The sequence below is a fragment of the Coturnix japonica genome, chromosome 4 (assembly GCF_001577835.2).
Source record: "Coturnix japonica isolate 7356 chromosome 4, Coturnix japonica 2.1, whole genome shotgun sequence".
Lineage (NCBI taxonomy): Eukaryota > Metazoa > Chordata > Aves > Galliformes > Phasianidae > Coturnix > Coturnix japonica.
In genome coordinates this window covers 49,422,029-49,441,417 of record NC_029519.1, presented here as the reverse complement: position 1 = coordinate 49,441,417, position 19,389 = coordinate 49,422,029, and the positions used below count along the sequence as shown (strand labels likewise).

General features: G+C 35.2%; 1 long non-coding RNA gene across 2 annotated transcripts in view; it reads left to right on the top strand.

Moving 5' to 3' along the window:
- LOC107313530 overlaps nucleotides 1-17,134 on the top strand; it is a 55,957-nt gene extending 38,823 nt beyond the window's left edge. The window contains exons 3-4 of one of the 2 annotated variants that reach the window (XR_001555037.2): nucleotides 10,966-11,080; nucleotides 16,866-17,134. This is a non-coding gene — a long non-coding RNA (uncharacterized LOC107313530). Of the gene's footprint in view, nucleotides 1-10,965; nucleotides 13,175-16,865 lie in introns of those variants that run through there. The other variant, XR_004307157.1, reaches the window with a different exon arrangement.
- Nucleotides 17,135-19,389: the final 2,255 nt, after the last annotated feature.

Below are 19,389 nucleotides of genomic sequence, written 5' to 3'. Positions count from 1 at the left end.
ATATATTATGCAATGAAAATAATTTTCTCTTACCCTTAAGAAAATGGTTTGATATTTTCTAAACAAACAAACAAACAAAAAACCTAATAAAAAACTTTAATACTTTCAGACAAAATCTTTTGTTTAATAACAAGAATACATAATTGAGATAGGTTCTCATAGTGCTGCATGGGGAGTTGTAGAACAGGGTCAATATACAGCCTGTATCTAATGCAAAACTCCATAAATATTCATCTTCCCTTTTCTCCAGCAAAAGCAACATGGACATCTGTCCCACCAATCAACAGCACCACTTCTCAATCCAGGAACACAAGAGTAGTATCTTTAATGCTATACAAAGTTGCATCTTGATGGATAAAATTGGCCTTTCCAGAAAAAAAAAAACAGAAAATTACATGTTTTTAGTTAAAGAGCCTACGTGCTTGTCCCAGGCTAGATTCTGCTGCCCTTGCTGATAATCAATAGCCATTTCCTATTTAAGTATGCTCACAGTATTCTGGTGGTCTGTCTGCAGGGTAAAATGATACTTACTCAGAAGCTGAGTTAAACTCACTAGTCATCATGCAGTCACACTAGTCATCAAGAGCAGCATCGGAAACTGTTTATGGCCATGAATCTCATACAGTTTTGGCTTCTGTGTAAGGTTTATAATGCATTTCTTGGATGCCATATTCTACATTATGTTTAAAAATAAAAATAATTTAAAAGCCTTTACTTCAAAACAGAGTGTCCTGTGCAGAAGTTCACCCGTGCCAAATAGCTAAAAGTCAAGTTCTTCAAACTGATTCTCTCCAAACTGGCCAGAAGCAGTAGTGCCCTATAAACGTTCAGTCCTTCCACTTTCAGTGTTTCTTGTAAGCATATTTAATCTGATAATGAATATGTAAGAGGAAAAGACAGTATATTTTAGCATTTGTTGCAGCATCAAGCTTTAGCAAAAAAGGCATAGTGGAGGCACAGTGAAGCAGTCTGTAATTCAGCTAATTCATCCATACATTGCAAAGCAACTGGGGGCTGAGTTGTGAGTTCTTCAGGTAAGTTCTTCTGTCATTTCCTGAGAGCAAATCCAGAATGGGTCCAATAGGATTGTTCTAAATTTATTTGTGTCACAAAGTTTCCAGAGTGCATGAGGCACCATGTGAAGGCAGATTTACATCCAGAAATGAGAGAGTATTTAAATTCTGTACACAAATCTAATCTTAAAACAGTGGCAGCTAATTTGGTAAGGGAATAGCAGTGTCTGGAAGTTCTGCACCATGAAATAGCACTAACATATTTATAGTCAGCATTCCCAGAATAAGACATAAAGCAGTGTCTTCACAGACAGGTAAGAAAGCCTATTCCTGTTTACAAGACTCTGGTAATGAACCATGAAGGAAAGTGTTTTGAGGCCATCTGTCATGTAGATCACTTTTTTTTTTTGGTAATTGAAATTGATTTAGTACATCATGGAAAACAAAGGTCTAACCATGTACCATAAGCCTTACCACAGTTGCTTGCTGTACAGAATGAGGAGTGCAGCAGTTTCATGCAGACATTAAGAAAAGGTGCACTCTGTGCATGTTCAAAAAGTGCAAATGAATCCCCTGCCCTGCATGGCACTAACTTAATTACCCAGTACAAATATGTCCTGGCTGACAACTTCAGTAAGTATTAATTTCTTTACAGATTTCACCATCTCCTGTGAATAGGTTTTTATTCTCTAGTACTTGCAAGGCTATGATGTACAGGTTTCATAGAAGTGAATTTCACCCAGATTAGTTTAACTCTGTGAAAAAGTTTTCTTTTTCCTCATTTCCAGTAATTACTCATCTGTTGATGATCACTATTTTTATTGAAAGCTTAACGTATCCAAATGTGATTATATCACATGTGAATTTGGTTTCATTTTCTACTACCATATAGCCATATAAGATATTTCCATTCTTTTGGGTAGAATGGAGGTTCTCCAACTCCTTGTAGAGCTCAGGAGATTATAATTGTGGCAGGGGAAGTATGTAATTGCCTGGGATATACAGTTAAATCACCCATCTGGTAAAGAAAGGATGATTTAGCTGGCAGTAAAGATAGAAATTTAATTGGACAAGTCCAGTGAAATGCAAGATTATTAGCAAGGCAACTGGGTATCATACTTGCCCACTGAAAGCTACAGGTAACCCTGAGCCACTCCCATGAGTGATGTTACACAACAGAGGAGAAATAAATATCTCCAAATGGTTCTCTCAGTCCAAATAAATTGCGTACAGTTTTAGACAGAAAGCTGTGGTCTTGAAATCCAATTGAATTGTTTTAGTTGCCTAATTTGAGAGAAAAACAAAAAATTGAAGGGTGATAAGAGCAATATATAAGTGGTATTGGAAGAGAACAGTAAAATGAACCCTGTAAGGGATAAGATTCTTTGAAGCTTTCATTGTTATGTTATTCTTCTGGACAAAGATTGATACTGCATTTTTTTTCCTCCTCAGCATATTCTTTTCTGTCCCTGGCTCTCTTGTGCTAATTTAGATGACCCCAACATGTACAATATTAAACACTGGGATTTCAGGGAGGCAAACCAAAGCATGCTTATTCCCATGGTGACGAGCACAGTGAATAATCCTTATAAGATGCAGAAAATGAAGTAATTACTATTTCTATTTTATTCATGGAAGTATTTACAGTGTAGAGCTTTATTCAGTTTCCCCAGTGCAAAAAGCTTTTGTATGCTCTTTCACTTTTGGGAAAGCAGAAGTTGGCTGTTGCAGGCTAGTACTATTATTCTTTCTATTGTTAGTAGAGTGCAGGAGTTTCGGGAAGACAGGCTTTAGCTTATATGGTTATAAAGGAAACAGAATGTGTAGAAGGACAGCTTCCATTTCTCATTTAGAATTCATAATTTCTTTCCTGGAAAAACATGGGCAATGCTTGCAGTTTACCTGTCAGCATCTGCCAGGAAAGAAGCTTCATTTTTGAGAAGTGGCCACAATTGCCTCAATCTTAAATTGAATAAGTCCTTCAGAACTTGTTCATTGGTTTGCTGATGGTAGTCCCAACTAGATTTTGGTTAAGCAGTGATGTGCTGGCAGATTAGAGAGTAACAGAAGACAGTGTATGGGAAGTTTATTTCCATTCCTCTCTATCAGTGAGTGTGTGTGACATCAGTAAACTTTAAGTCTGGACTAAACTATGTAGCATTGTCCCGATCTCATTAAGATGTAACGATATGGACATTTTTTGGGCCTTCATCCACTTTCCAGTGTTTAATCTCATCACTGGTATAAACCTGTTGGAATCTTTTGAGTCTCACTCCTTAAAAATATAGATAATATTGAGTTATCTAGTGAGGTCAGTGTGAAAAATAAACATTCATCAAAGGTTGTGCGTATTCTATTGAATGGTGAAAAATCAGTGTTATCAAAGTAGCTTAGGTACTAAATCAGTCTGTTAATTTAACATTTAGCATCCTGAATAGCAGTTAACAAGGGTACATGTAATTAACAAATATGTAAGTGCAAATACAGACATTTAACTAATTATTTTCAAGCCTGGCATGTATGTGGGTCTTAGCATTTCTTTTCCTCACATGACTTGTACTTCAGAAGAAAAAAACTTGATGCTTTTCTATGTAGAACAAACAAACGAACAAGAAAGAGAACAATCTGTGTTTCTTCAATCTTTATCTAGAAAACAGATGAAGAGTTTAAAACTAACTTCAAAATTATATCAAAATCTGCTTATATGCCAAGTTTCAGCCAAAAATACTTTTTACAGCCAAATTATCAAATCCTCTGAAAAAGTGTTTGTAATGAAGTTGCTGATGCAATCTTTATTATAGGGATATGAATGGCTGTAATGAAAGCTTCCGTTGAAGCTCTGGCAAGCCTACTGCTAAAAATTATTCTGAATTTATCTGGCATTCAGAAAATGCTTGAAGTGGCCAAAATGTTTACACCATCATTATCACTTTGACAATGTCTCTTTTATCCCAAAGGAAGTCAGTAATGAACAAATTCAAGCAATGTGTGAGATGTGCATATTTAGCATGTTAGGCATTCTCAGGCAGCATTGTTTCATGTGAGAAATCCCAGCCAATGTTTCAGCCACCAGCTTTGAAGCAGTGTATTTGAATCAAATGTTGCCTGTTGTGTCATTTGAAACTGTATTAGTTTTGTGCATTGTGATTTTTTTCTTATGATTTGCTTTTGGTTTATGATCAAGAGGCTCCTGAGTCCGAGCAAGAGGGCAAAATTCAGAGTGATATTATTTTGGAGTTCCAATTCTTTCCTTTGTTTTTTCATACCTTTTGTTTGTACAGTTTGGAAGATCATTGGCACATGTATTTCTTTTTTTTATTTTTTTATTTTTTTATTTTTAGAAAAGACATACAAAGTGTTCTTGATCTTGGACCAATAACAGACATGCTATTTTCCTGATTTTAGATTCCTGAAGCAGATTCAGGTAGATATCTGATGACAGGAATTCATGGTCAGTATTTGATACATCGTAATACAGAATATATTTTTGAACTGGTTCTCTTTTTTCTAGTAGTAAATTTTTAGATGATAAAATGGTACTTCTTCTGATGGCTTGACTGCATACAAGATTGCACAGATTCATCAAGTTTGGGTGCTAAACTGATTTTATTAAGCTCCCATGCAGAGAGCTATAAAGTGAATTAAGTTGGTCCTGTCTTGATGTACCTTAACTTCAGAAAGACTTAATTTACGCTAATCCAATATATTATTATTATTTAAAGATTTAAAGATTTAAAATTATATATGTGGCTGCACAGTAGTGTTTGAACTAATGTAATAAAATAAATTCTAACACAGTTTAAACAAGTTCACTGTGATATTGTTCAGTCTTCTGACTGTATTTACAAGGATTTTGATCCTGAGATAAGTAAAAAAAAATAGAATGCCCTTCAGAAAAACACAAGAAATTTCACGAACGGTGAATGATTTGAGAAACAGGAGTTTTGTACATAGAATTTTCATACAGCAAATGCCAAAATTTCTGGTGGAATTTTTTTGTATCATCTTGGAAATATCAGAAGAAAAAGTAGCATAACCTCATTTTAAAATTAATTTGAAATGAAATACAAGTGCTTCTCTTGAACGACAGGGCCAATGCTGTTGTGTGTCACATCACTGAAAAATATAGTTCTGAAGTTTTTAGAATTCTTCATCCGTCCCTTTTGGCTTTCAAAAAATAAAGTACAGAAAAGAAACCTGAGAATGAAACCAATATGTATTACTTTAGTTTGAATGCTTTAAATTGGATTTAATTTGAGGAGTCTTGCAACCAACTAAATATGATGATAATCTGGTTTTAAAAAACCTGTCCCTGTCATGCTCTATAGCCAGGCACATGTGACTCTACACCAGGAGGAAGGAGTCTCTTGAATATCTTCTGTTCTTCCTTGGATTCAAAGCAGAAGTCTTTTTGTTCCAAATCATTCTGAATTAGATGGAAATATATTTGAGGTTTGTCTTGCACAATTTCTCAATATTGAACAATAATAAAATAATTTTAAAAATAATAATAAAAAAAAATAAGTGGTTCTTAACAATGGTTCTTGGCAAAGGTACAGCTCATTGCAAGCTTAACTGGTAGTGGGTCCTTCTCAGTGTGAGATTTAATTTTCTTTTAGATAGCTAGCTGTGCTTGGTGTCATTACGTATAAACCATCTTGTCAGCACTTGGTTGCATGCTGAGATGTGAAAGGGCCCCACGGGAAGGAAGGAGAAAGCCACTTCTTAGCATGACATCATCTGTAGGACTCTGTGCAGTGCTTTCAAGGATGAGCTTATATATAATGGATATTAGATATGTCAGCACTTGAATCAAAGAAAATGAAGTACATTGGGAGAGGGGAAGAGGAAATACTGAGCAGTGTCATATTAACAAGCCCAAAGTACATACCGTTAATTGAAACACCTATGACACAACCCAGTCCTTAAAATATCTGAAACAAAACAACTTAAGTCTCCTTTCCATATATGCGTGTGTATATATGACATATGTATTTTTTGAGTGATTAGCTACAGTAGTGTGATTTCCATCAATTCAATGGAGAACTGCCTGAGATAACTGTAGGTCAAAGCAGGAACCACTTGAAGAACTGACAGTCTTATGAAATGATCTGGTTTTCAACTTTACTTACTCATATCTACTAAACAAGCCATGATTCTGATTCAGAAAAAGTTAATTTGGTACTCACAAAAATACATACATATACATACATATATATACATATACATACATATATATTACTGATGTGAAATGAAAATACCAAATAAAATAACTGGTGCCAAAAAGAGTCATGATGACAGAAGAGACTGAGTATTTAATTACTTTTTCAAACATAGAACACAAAGAAGAACTGACCTGTTTGGACAGTTCTGTTCTAGTCCTTGTATCTTCCTTAACTTGCATCTTCCCTAATTCAAATTCTCCATAATTTTTCAGTCTCAGCTCCTACCTGATGACCTCACTCCTCACTTACTGTGTTACATGAGTGCACTGAATGGGTTGATTTTTCAAGATAAATCTGGGGCCCATGAAAACTCAGAGAAGCTACGTGTTTAATTTCCCAGATCATGAGAGAGTTGTGACTTGATGGTTTTTTATTAACAAGCCGTATATGGTTCTAAAAGTTCTTTCTTTTGGAAACACTGTAGAACACTGAAGGACAGACACCCTGGAGGACAGCAGACATATCAGAAAATGCAATAGCTTGTTTAGAAATAAGTGCAGTTTACATTATCAAATCTCCAATAAATTTTTGTGACTTTCTTGCATGTAGTAACTAGATGACCTACATACATTTTACCTACATGTTTGTGTACTTAGTGGAGATAGCTAAAAGAGAATATTCTTCACTTTTTGAGGGCCACCTTCTCCAGACTAACTTATACGAATGCATTGCAAATAATCATAGACTTCTATCATTTAGTCTTGCCCAGATCAAATTTAAACTTCTCCTGGCACCCAAATTGTCACTCTTCTTGCCACTGCTAAGATTGAAAAAAAACATGTATCTAAACTATAGAAATACTTCTGCTTATGTAGATGCAGTATATAAACATATTTGGATAATGTACACACAAGTCCATGAAATTAACAGCTGGCAACCATGTGGAAGTCAGAATTGAATGAGTAATAAATGGAAGATCAGCACAGCCTATCTTTGATTAAAGACTACTGTGAGTGTTAGAGAACAGACACGTGTAAAAATGCTAGTGGAGGGTCAAAAGCTAATGCACCAATTAAAACAATCAACTCAGCCAAAACTTCAGGGTATGATAAATAATAAAAATGGTAGATCTCTTAGATGAAGATATGCATGAGAGAGTGCTGAGAAGGTGGCTAGTCAAGGGGAGTGAGATTGTCTCATTATCCTGTACTGGCAGATGGAAATCTATGAAGAAGTGTAGCCTAGGGCAGCTGAACATGTTCAGGTGGAAAAATCTCAACCACAAGGAACACTTAACAAGCAGCTTATGGCAGAATTGTAAACTGAGATATTTCTTAAAGAAAGAGGGTGTCTGCATGAAGTGAGGTGTGAAGACAAGATCGGGGTTCAGAGATGACAGTAAGAACAAGAGTTTCCTAGAAATTCAGGAAGAACTGTCTTAAGCTGGGAAGACATTAAAAAATATTGGCTAGAAGAGAGCTCAGAAGGTTTGACATTTTTTATTAGAATTCCCTTCTTCTAAAATGATTTCAGACTCCCAGAGAAATGTATCCTTAGAGGTTGCAAGCTTTTGTTGGCTCTGTCATGTTTAAATAGGAAGTCCTATTCAGTAAACAGCATTCATGTTACACAATTTACAAAAGGAATACTGAGTACTCTAGATAATCTATATACATTGCAGAAAGTTCTGTATTTTAACAAAAGTGATGATGATATCATTAAGAAGTCATAAATACACATTTTAGAAATTTTGTGCAAGTTAATTCAGAACCATGGTTATTTTAGAACATTTTCTCAGGGCCTAATTTCAACCACTTGGTTGTTGACTAATTTCCAAATTGCTTGTTCTTAAGACTGCTACATATATCATGAATGCTATTCGGTGATGTAAGTTCTCAGTTAAGTAATGCCGAATGGAATATTCTTCAAGAGGACAACTCGAACAAAAAGCCAGGCAATGTTTCTTCCATGTGTTTGTTTGATTGTTGTTTTTGTGTTTTGTTTTGTTGTTTGTTTGTTTTTTAAAATATATTTAGTGATATTACAAAACAAAACAAGTCTGGATCAGATAAGTTCCCCTACAGAAAAAGCTGAAAATAAAGTTCAAAGCTCATTTTATAAATATTTCACTTTTTTAACCTGGAGGGGGACACAATTATTAAGGAAAGGTTTGATGGATCAGAAATAACTTTGGTTTTTTGTTTCATCTTGTATTTTCTTCCTTCATTTCCTTCTTCATTCTTTTCTCTTTTTTGCTTTTTTTTTGTTCGTTTTTTTTCGATTTTTCTTTTCTTTTCTTTTTTTTTCCTTCCTTTGTTTTTCGTTTTTTTTTTTCTTCTTTTCCTTTTCTTTTTTTTTTGTTTTTTTTTTTTTTTTTTCTTTTTGTTTTTTTTTTTTTTTTTTTTTTTTTTTTGTCCTTTTTTTTTTTTCCTGTTCCCGGCCAGGTTCCCCCCTTTTGTTTTCTCTTTTTTCTCCTTTTTAAGTTCTTTCTTTTGGTTCATTGCTGGTTTTTTTTGGTTTTATTTTTTCTTTGTGTTTACCTCATTTTTTTTTTTTTAATGTTTTTTTTAACTGTTGTTGTTTTGTTTGGAATTGCTGGTGTTTTTTTGGTCTTTTTTTGTCGTTTTTTGTGTGGTTTTTGTGGTATTGTGGTTTGTGTTTTTTTTGTTTGTTTGTTGTGTGTGTTTGTTTGGCTTGTTGGGTTTTGTTTTTTTTAGTTTTTGCGTTTTGGTTCGTTGGTGTTTGTTGGGCTGCTCCGTCTGGTCAAACCCCGGCGCCCGTTTTATTATTTTGTGTTGTTTTGTGTTTTTTTTGGTTGTTTGTTTGTTTTTTTTTTTTGGTTGTGGTTTGGGTTGGTTTGTTGTGGGTGTGTGGTTTTTGTGCTGTGTTGTTGTTTTTTTTTTTGTTTTTGTTTGTGTGGTTTGTTTTTGTGCTCCTGCGCCGCCCCCCCCCCAAAAAAAAAAATATTATATGGTTTTAGATTATTTAATTATAAGTTAACAATAAAAAATAAAAGAAAAAGAAAAAGGAAAAAAAAAAAGAAAAGAAAAAGAAAAAGAAAAAGAAAAGAAAGAAAAGAAAAAAAGAAGAAAAAGAAAAAGAAAAAGAAAAGAAAAAGAAAAAGGAAAAGAAAAAGAAAAAGAAAAGAGAAAAAGAAAAAGAAAAAGAAAAGAAAAAGAAAGAGAAGAAGAAAAAGAGAAAAGAAAAGAAAAAGAAAAAAAAAAAGAAAAAAGAAAAAGAAAAGAAAAAGAAAAAGAAAAAGAGAAAAAGAAAAAGAAAAAGAAAAAGAAAAAGAAAAAGAAAAAGAAAAAGAAAAAGAAAAAGAAAAAGAAAGAGCTTTTGACTGACCTGAAATGATATTTCTTTTAATTGTGGAATGTGCAGATAGTTACATAATTCAGGCTACTACCCAGATGGAATGACAAAGATCACAAGTTCTGACAGACAATATCTGGGTCATATCTAAAATCCACGTTAGGTTTCTGTCGTTTTCCTGGTTAATGTATATTGACAGTAAGAACACAGCTCAATGGCAATTGAAAACCTTGTAAACACTTAACATTGTTTAATTTGTTTTCTGTATTGGTATTCTAATAGGCTTTTTGTGGAAGAGAGGGAAAATTATTCTTTTTTTAGGCCTGAACTGGAAATGTTACACTGGTGAGAATGAATTGGAGTGTAGTACCTTATGACTTGAAACTCCAGAGTAATCGCATAGGGCCAATTCAGAAATATTTATTGAATATTGAATACATATATTCCATACACTTCAACATGCAAAAATTCTTGCAATACTTCACAGCTAACTAAGGACTATTCATAAACTATTAATACAGAATGCTGCACAAGTAAATGAAAATATTATGTACCTCTCAGAGAAGAAGTTGTTCTTTAAAACTGTATTCCTCCAAGATCCATTTAGATTTGCTGTCCCTTGAGTGAAAACTTTACATTTGAGAAAAATCCTTTACTAGAATTCATTTCACATTCCTTTGTGTAATTGTCTTAATAAAATGACAGTACTTTCTACAATAGTTTTTCTACAAATTGACTCAATTTTGACATTTTTCAAAATTAGTGGAATTGAATTGATTTTCCAAAAAGCATAACAAAAATGCTTCATATGGATGAAATATTTCACAAATTTTCCTCCTCTCATATGATTCACAGGTGTAATTTACGGCAAAATTGAGCCCTCAGAGAGCAGGTAGACATAAACCTAACTTTAGAAATGAAAGATGCATTCAACCAGCAAATGCTATAGCTCATTGTATTATCTGAAATATGTCACACAAGGTATTTCACTTAAATGATTCTTCTACTTCTGATAGACAGAAGCAGGGAGGTTGGCCTCAAATATTAATAATTCCATTATTCTTTATGCTGTCAGTCATTAGCTAACCTTCTATTATGTAAGGGGAGGTTAAATAGCACTGCTGAAACAGTATCTTCTCCCTTGTTAATAATAATGCTCACATAATTCTGTTCTGAATAATGGATTAACGATTTTCACCAGCAGCAGGTAGGCCAATGGGTAACTGCAGTTTAAAAAGCAGGTTAATAAAACTATATTTAGTGAGTAATAAAAACAGCTGAAATAGAGCTTAAGATGGATTCAGATGCCTTATTAGGCAAGGGATGTCAATAGTCAGTAGAAGAATTATAGACCTGTATCTTTGAGATTATAAACTTTATAAAAACTTGTTTAACATTTGATTTATCTAGAGAGTGGTGCAAGGACAAAGAAATAAGAATTTAATAGCACTCTTTATTTTCCTTTCTAACAGTATTCATCTTTGAAAGGAATATTACTGGCTTGCCAAATTAGAGAAGATATTGATATTATTGGAGGAGCAGCTTCCTGAGAGAGGATAATCCAGTGATACAGTAGATGATTGTTATGTAAGTGAAATTTTGAATTTACTTACACACATACATATTGAGGTATAATTGTAATAGCAATCAAGAATTCCACATCAAAGTTATTTCCTACTTGTCATGAGAAAACTGTTTCAAAAAGGATAAGATAAAAAGATAAACTGTTTCAGACAGTTTATTTTTTAGAAGAACAAAATTTGTGGAAAATGTTCTGCTTTCTGATGGAGGGGTTGGACATGGAAATAAGAAAAGATCTAAGGTTTTAATGGGTGTTAAGAGGAAAACATGCTTGTGCAGTATGTTCCTAGTCCTTTGCACAATTGTTAATACAAATACTTATGTATCAAATATTCTTTGAAGGACTGTAGCTGAGTTTTGCTGAACTTTGAAACTTGATGAAGTACAGTGTAGAAACTGGGGGAAGAAAGCTGTTTCTGGTTCTGAGATTTATTTTTATCACTGTGAATTCCACATAAATCTAATAAGGTCTGTTGAAGGAAACAGTGATTCTCCTAAAACATTGCAGTTTTAAAATAATAGCAACTGCTCTCTGAAGGTACTACTACTGAGTCTAGAGAAAAATGTCTTCTTATTCAAGATAATTGAGGTAGTAAAGATAATCATCGTTCTTTGACTGTGAAGTAATAGGGAAATTCAATGACAAAGGATTGCTAGCAGTCCTTAAAAATAACTGAAGATTGATCTTTGGATAGAAGCTGTGAATTGTGTAAAATTGACTCTGCTAAATACATACTAATTGGCATTTGAATTAGATTTTGTTAATCTTCTATTTAAATAAGTAATGATAGAGAGGAGCTCAGAACTAATTCCTATTTCTTCCTCTAAGAAAAAGTAGGAGACTTAATGTCATAATCAAATATATTAGCAAGTAGCATTTAAAAACATGTTTTCATACATAGCAGAAAGTTAGAAAGTGTTACATGCAAACAATTCATCACAATAATCTGTGATTTTTTTTTTCAAGCATTTCTGAGCATTATATTCTTCTCATAGGTTTTTTCATACAGTAGACACAACTAAAATTTTTACATTGGGACAGGACAGCTAGAGTTTACTGTAAGATACACTAAATATTGACTTCAGTAACAAGCTCCAGGTTTGATTCTGAAATATAACCACCAAAATAAATAATTGGAAGTGTTGCTTTTTGCATCTTGCTTTAGTTTTGTAGGAGAAAGAAATGTCTATTTGGAATCCCAGCTGCTTCTTAAATCTCACTGTTCTTTCTCACCATGGCAATAACCATGTTAGTAGTCTGTTTTCTGTTTTGTTATGACGTAGCTATTCCAAAAATAAGAAGAATGTCTAGAGTTACTGACCAGAACAATTAATAGTAAAATATGTTTCATTTAACACTTAGTGGAGGAAATATTTTGCTGCACTATAGGTTTTTCGGCTTCTACCTTTACTTATAAAAGTTACATTGTATTAAGCACTGCATTAGAGCTTATTCAGAATTCCAACAGGGGTGTCTATAAATGGTACTTTACAAATGGTGCTTTGCACTGGGGACAAAACACTGCTTCTATCAGGCACTTAGCCCCATGAGCATGTAATATTTATTATCTTGAAAGTGAAAAGTGATTTGCTTTGTCACAGTTATACAGAACATAAAAAAACTGAAGTTCAGAGCATTCATGTGTGCATGTGCAAGGACATTGGCTATAATGAGCTGAGCCTTTGGCCTGCCTGTAGAATGGCAGACTGAATCCCTGTGGGTTTGAGCCTTGTTGATTTCTTGCCTTTAAAGACAATATTTTGCATTGGTTGGTGATTGCCAACGAACATATCAAGGCAGCAGTTCTGATCTCTTCATGCAAAGGTGAAAGCAATTTCCTAACAGTCTGTTTGCAAGAACAGAGAAAGGCCATTTTAAAATGGCTTCTCTTTCATAGTGAAAGAAATAACAATACCCTGGGGGGAAGAGAAGGTGGTTGGAAACAGTGCTAAGCTCCTGAGAAAAAATAGGGAAAAATATGCACTTATATATATTTATATAGTACACACTACTCTGAAATATACATACGTGTATACATATCTATAAAAACGGGCTCAATGTCAGAGGCAGATGTTGGTGATATGGCAGTAGAGGCTGAACCTTCCCAATGATAATCCATTACATTTTGTTGCTGTGTGACAGATGGCAGCAGAGGGGCAATCTGACAGAATGGCATCTGACATGGAAGTGTGTATGAAGCAAAGGTGTGTCATTGAATTCCTCCATGCAGAAAAAAATGGCAATCATGGACATTTGTCAGCACTTGATGAGCGTGTATGGGTTCTTGCTGTGTTTGTAGTCTAAGCAATATTAAACACTATTAGAAAAGGTGTAAGTCAGGAAAAACAAATTCTAGAATATTTCGAGGAGAGTCAATCATCTGAGAATTTTAATTCAGTGTTACAAGGATATTCCGTTTTTCTTCACAGTAAATGCAACTTGTCTACCATTAGAAAGAAATCAGTAGTACTTTATACTGCTTCTAAATTTTTTAGCATACCTAAGGCAAAATGCCATTAATTATGTCACAGAATTACCTGTGTGTAACTTCAAAGACACCGTATGTTATCAAAAAATGTTTAATGTCTGAACATTCAATATAGTGGTCTATCTCTTATTAACACTTTACTCAGTAAAAATAAATTAAAAATATATATATGTTTATACTGTTTTTCTAATACAGCCAATTACAGCCAATACTGTTCTTTTATAGTAGTAAGCATCAAAACCACTCATCCCCTCACAACAAATGCACTCCTCAAAGTAACTTATTTTTTCTCTATTAAATAGAACAAATTGAGGAACAGCTCATTAACTGCAGAGTACAAGTCATTAAGTAATTGCAGTGGCCCTTCCTGCCAACTTCTCACAAGCCTTGGCAATATTCATACTCTCTCACCTTGGCCTTCTCCAATACTATAAAGCATTAGCAGGAAGAAAAAGTAACTGGATATGAAGCAATCAAAATAATTTTACCCCTGGGAGTACAGTATTTTTCTCATACTGAACTTCACAGCTGCCACTTAAGATATTGACTTGAAACAAACTTCACAAACAAAAATTGCATCTTAATGAAACCAAGCAGTCAAAATGTTCAAGGAGATAGGTAAATCTTATCCCTAAGAAAAGTAGCTAATGATAATACCATAGGAAAAAAAAAATATATATATATATATATATATATATATATATATATGCAGAACATATTTCAAAAAGGTCAGAGAGACAACAATTCTCCTTCTTTTAACAATGTAAGAATGCAGTTAAAAAGCCATTTTCTTGGTTCATATTACAATGTTCCAGTAGCAAGCTTTAGAATCAAGGAAATGATAAAAGCAGCAAACATTAACCCTGCTGAGCAGCTGTGTCTGCAGAGAAAGAGTTCCAACAGTTATGCCATGGGCTGCTCTTCAAAGCAATTGTAAATTAGCAAGAGAATAATGAAAAGGATTTTTTCATTCTGTTTTCAGGTTGAAGTAGAATCGGAGGGTTTTAGACTCTTTCCTTCAAAGAATCATAGAATGGCCTGGGTTGAAAAGGAACACGGTGATCATCTAGTTTCAACCCCTCTGCTATGTGTAGGGTCACCAACCACCAGACCAGGCTGTCCAGAGCCACATCCAGCCTGGCCTTGAATGCCTCCAGGGATGGGGCATCCACAGCCCTCAGATCATCTTAGTAGCCCTCCTCTGGACCTGTTCCAAGAGCTCCACTTTCTTCTTGTGCTGGGGGCACCAAACCAGGACGCAGTACTCCAGATGAGACCTCACAAGAGCTGAGTAGAGGGGGACAATCACCTCCCTCTCTCTGTTGGCCACCCCTTTTTAATGCAGCCCAGAACACAGTTGGCCTTCTGGGCTGCAAGCCCATACTGCTGGCTCACTCTCAAGTACATCTCATGCTAAATGGAAGTGCTGTGTTACACTGAAGATGCTTGTGTGCATGTTTTATAGTCCATCTTTTTATATATATCTTCACTCTTGCACTGTGAAAGCAAGCTCATGTATGAACATACATTCTCAAAGCAATTAGTTACCCACCATATTTTTATAACTGTAATTGAACTACATATATTTGGTAATACACTGTTGTGTATATCTTATGCTCCCACCTGTGAGTTGTGTAACAAATAGCTCCAACTCATTTTAAAACCAGGGAATGACTAATGAATTCCTTGATGTATGAAATCAGGTTTGTAGTGGTCTGGCTTACAGTGTTGAGGCTGCGCAGACCTTCTGTTGATAAAATTGCAGATTTTCCAAGAATGAGGGTAGGCAGGAGATGCTAAGCACTAATAGACTACAAAAAGCACTGTACTCAGAAATGAGATTTTTTTCTGTCATTCCAGACAGGAAAACATATTACTCATGCTAATGTAAAATACTGCTTGTGATTGCCTTGACGTTGTCCATTTAAACATTCAGGAAGCTACATCTTCCACACATTCATGTGCAAGTACATTGTGCTGGGTTAGCACTAGTCAATTAAGCAGTGTGTTGTCAACTTTAGTTAAAACAACTGGCATAGGCTACTGCATCTCTGAGCAACCTGCATTATACAGAAGCAGTACTTATAAACAGCTCTTCGTTGAGATTGTCTTCAGTGTTACACCCATTCGTTGTATTCTGGATCTGCTCAGGCACTTTCAACATCTTGTGTTCTTTTCATTTAAACCAACCAATCCACCTGCATTTGGGAGCTAGGAACTGTCATTTTCCTTTCCAGCACCAAGTCTGCACTTCTAATGCCACTTGTTTGTCAGGCAAACACAAGATCAATAAACTCAGAGGGAACTGAGAGCTCACCTGAAGTTGCACTTTCTAGGGAAGACAAGCCAAAACGAAATGTCTGACAGTTGTGTCAGCTTTCCACATTGAGAAATGAATAATTGTTCCTTCTCCTATTAAGTATCTGAAGGGAATGAAAGATATGTTAAACTGTCAGTCACTTAGATCTTGGCCGTTCATTAAGCAAGAAGAATTAGATGAAGTAACTTTGTTGCCCTGGAATTGTCTACAGAATTAGCAATTATTTAGGAACATACCAGCCATTCCTGCCACAAACTGTTTAGCTTGAAGATCATCAAATCATCAGAACTGTCATCTCTTAACTCCAAGCCTTCCTACGTACAGCATTTTTTACGCTATTATCTGACAAGGTTTTATGAAGTTGTTTGATCTGGAGGAGCCAGAAACTTCTAGACATTATTTCTTGTTCTTTGGCATTCAAATAACTAAAATATATATTACAATTTTCCTTGTCAACAAGAATAGGTAGCTAGGTCTTGTACATCTTTTAATTCTTATGTTGTTTTTTAATTACTCCGTTGTTTGTATGTTCAAAATAGTTGTTCTAAGGAATGCAAAGAGAACTGAGGTTTTCCTAAAAGCCAGGATAATTATATAAACAAGAATTTTGCTGAACTTTGATTGTAAGGTCTTCCATCCCCCTTGTCAGAATTCAAACCATTAACAAAAAGTTAATATAAATAAACATTGACAAGCAACAAACAGTTTTTGTTAGATTTCTATTGTTTCACATGGATGATCATATGATTGTAAGATAAATATGGAGGGTGCAGCAAACTGACTACCATTTGTGAAAGTATTCTCCTGTTGCACAGCCTTGCTTTATTATTGTGTCACTTTTTCCTACCAGTTGTTGGTTGAGTGTGCTTTGGTAGAAATAACAGCCCTCCAGCCTTTTAAATGGAATAGTAAGCATGAAGCTGTGTGTAACTTCCTCTGATAGTGTCAATGACCCTTCCTTCCTCCATATGTATTTTTACAGATATAAAGTATTTTATTGCCTTTCACGCTCCAGTTTGACCTCCAGTCCCTGCTAAATGAAGAAGCTATCACAGTAAGATAATGTGCTTATCTCATTTTTAATGAAAATGAATTAGTGCCAGTGACAATGCTGTGACAAACAAAATGCTCTAAACTTTTATTCTCATCAGGGGGGATATATTTTACTCATTTTGAAGGGGAAGCTGGTAGGTGGTAAGGCAGCCTTCTCTTTTCCCACAAATGTCTGCTGATACTGTTTTTAAAAATAAAATGAGGGAAAGTCCTGTAGAAAATGCAGAAAAAGACAATATCAGTTGTCTCTGCCAATTTTTTTTAAAGCTGATTTAAAAATCTGTTGTGTTGTGTTTATTTAGATGTTGAAGATTCTTTGATGTGTTACTAGTCACTGTTCTGTTTCAGCAATGTGTAGAATTTGCATTCTAATAAAAGAACTCAATTGCCCAACATTCTAGTCCAGTCTTGAACAGTGAAAGAGAGAACTTTGTTTCTGTGCTGTTACCTCACCTGAAATCTCCTGCACAGTTTGTCCTCCATCTCTGCAGTAGCTTTTCAATGTCTCATTCCCTGGGATACTTAAATTCCAATAAAAGTTAGAAAAGAACTAGATGCTTATTTGCTGTGCTATCCTTAGGTTAATTCACAAGTCTTACATTTTGGTGCTGTGTTTCCTTGGTGCTCCAATGCCTAACCACTCTTTCAGAGAAGAAATCCTTCCTAATGTCCTCCCCTGGCACAACTTGAGGGTGTTTTCTCTTGTCCTGTCACTGTTACCTGGGAGAAGAGGCTGACCCGCACCTTGCCACAATCTCCTTTCAGGGAGTTGTAGAGGTCAGTAAGGTCTTAAGGGCGCCCCTGAGCCTCCTTTTCTCTGACTGAACAATCCCAGTTCCCTCAGCCACTCGAGAGAAAGCTTGTGCTCCAGACCCCTCACCAGCTTCACTGCACTTCTCTGAGCATTCTCCAGGGCCTCGATGTTTTTCTTTTAGTGAAGGGCCCAAAACTGAACACAGTGCTCGAGCTGTGGCCTCACTGGAGCCAAGTACAGGGTGACAATCACCTCCTTGCTTCTGCTGGCAATTCTATCTCTGTTTCTATTCTGATACAAGCCAGGATGCTTTCTTGGCCACCTGGGCACACTGCTGATTCATGGTCAGCCAAGTGTCCACCGACAACCCCAGATCCTTTTCCTCAGCACAACTGTACAGCCACTTTGGGCCAAGACTGTAGAGTTGCATAAATACAAGTACATAGAGTATACATACATCCCCATAGATAAAAAAATAGAGGAAACACTTAAATTACAAATGCTTGCTTATAAGATTTAAAATCAACTTTATAAGATCCATTAGGATGTCAAATTACTAATATTACAGGAAGTGTACTGTAATTGCAACCAAAGGTGGAACCTATCCACCATTGTTTCAATTCAGATCAGCAGGTACCCATTTCTAAGGGGACATGGGAGTTAGAGAATGACATAAGAAGACTATGAAAGAACTAGGAATGCCTGTCACTGAAGACTGAGTGTAAAGAAGACAGAGTAGTAATAACAGTTTGTAAAAAGTATATAAAAGGCTGCTGCAATCAAAAAGTGTATTTCGTATCCTTGGGAAATTGAACTGGAACTGTTGACCTACAGTTGCAGAAAGAAAGACGGGGTAAACTACTGAAAACCCTTCTAGTGATATAGATATTGAGGCAGTGAAATAGTTTGCTTAGGAAAATTGAGTATGCTACAGTTATTTGAAAGCATATTCCTATTGTTATTTATTTGCTAGGGCAAGGAGATAGCATATGACTTCTTGAGATCTCTCCTAAATACAAATTTTCCCTCAGTCTGTTGATGCTCTTCAGGGTACTTTTATTTACTCCCCAGATATAAAAGATTTCTTACATTGTTTAGTGCCTTAAGTCCTCCTTAGAACAGATAAAACCATGGTAATATCTTAACTGACTTCATAGTAAAATCTTATGATAAATTAATATCTCAGCATTACTTCTTTGACAAAGACGTGGAGATCTAGCTCTGCTTTGTGGTTGTGAATGCAAATCTGAAGCAAAAGCATAGAAACCATTAATCATATACAGCTTATTCTAGTAAAATTTCTTAAATATTTAGATTGTTACAACAATAAAGTTCTTCTGAAAAATACCATTAGCCAAGGTACCTTTCCAAGATTTCTCAGTTCTGGTAACCTGATACTCACTATATCTCTTCTGTTTTGTGACTGTATGGGAAACTGTTGATCACAGCCTGAACCTCTGATTAACCATCTGAGACAAGCAACCGGTCAGCTGCAGGAGAAGGTGAAGGTAATTCAGCTGTACTTCTGGGAGGGGTGAAGCTTGGCTCCATCTCTCCTAGATCTCATTTAAGGGCTGACCCCTAAGGGTAGGTCTCTTATGTAGATCACTCCTATTTAAACACAAAAACTGGTAAGTACTTTACTGTAATAAGTGTTAAACATTATGGGCTTTAAAACCTTGGAATGCAGAATAAGCAG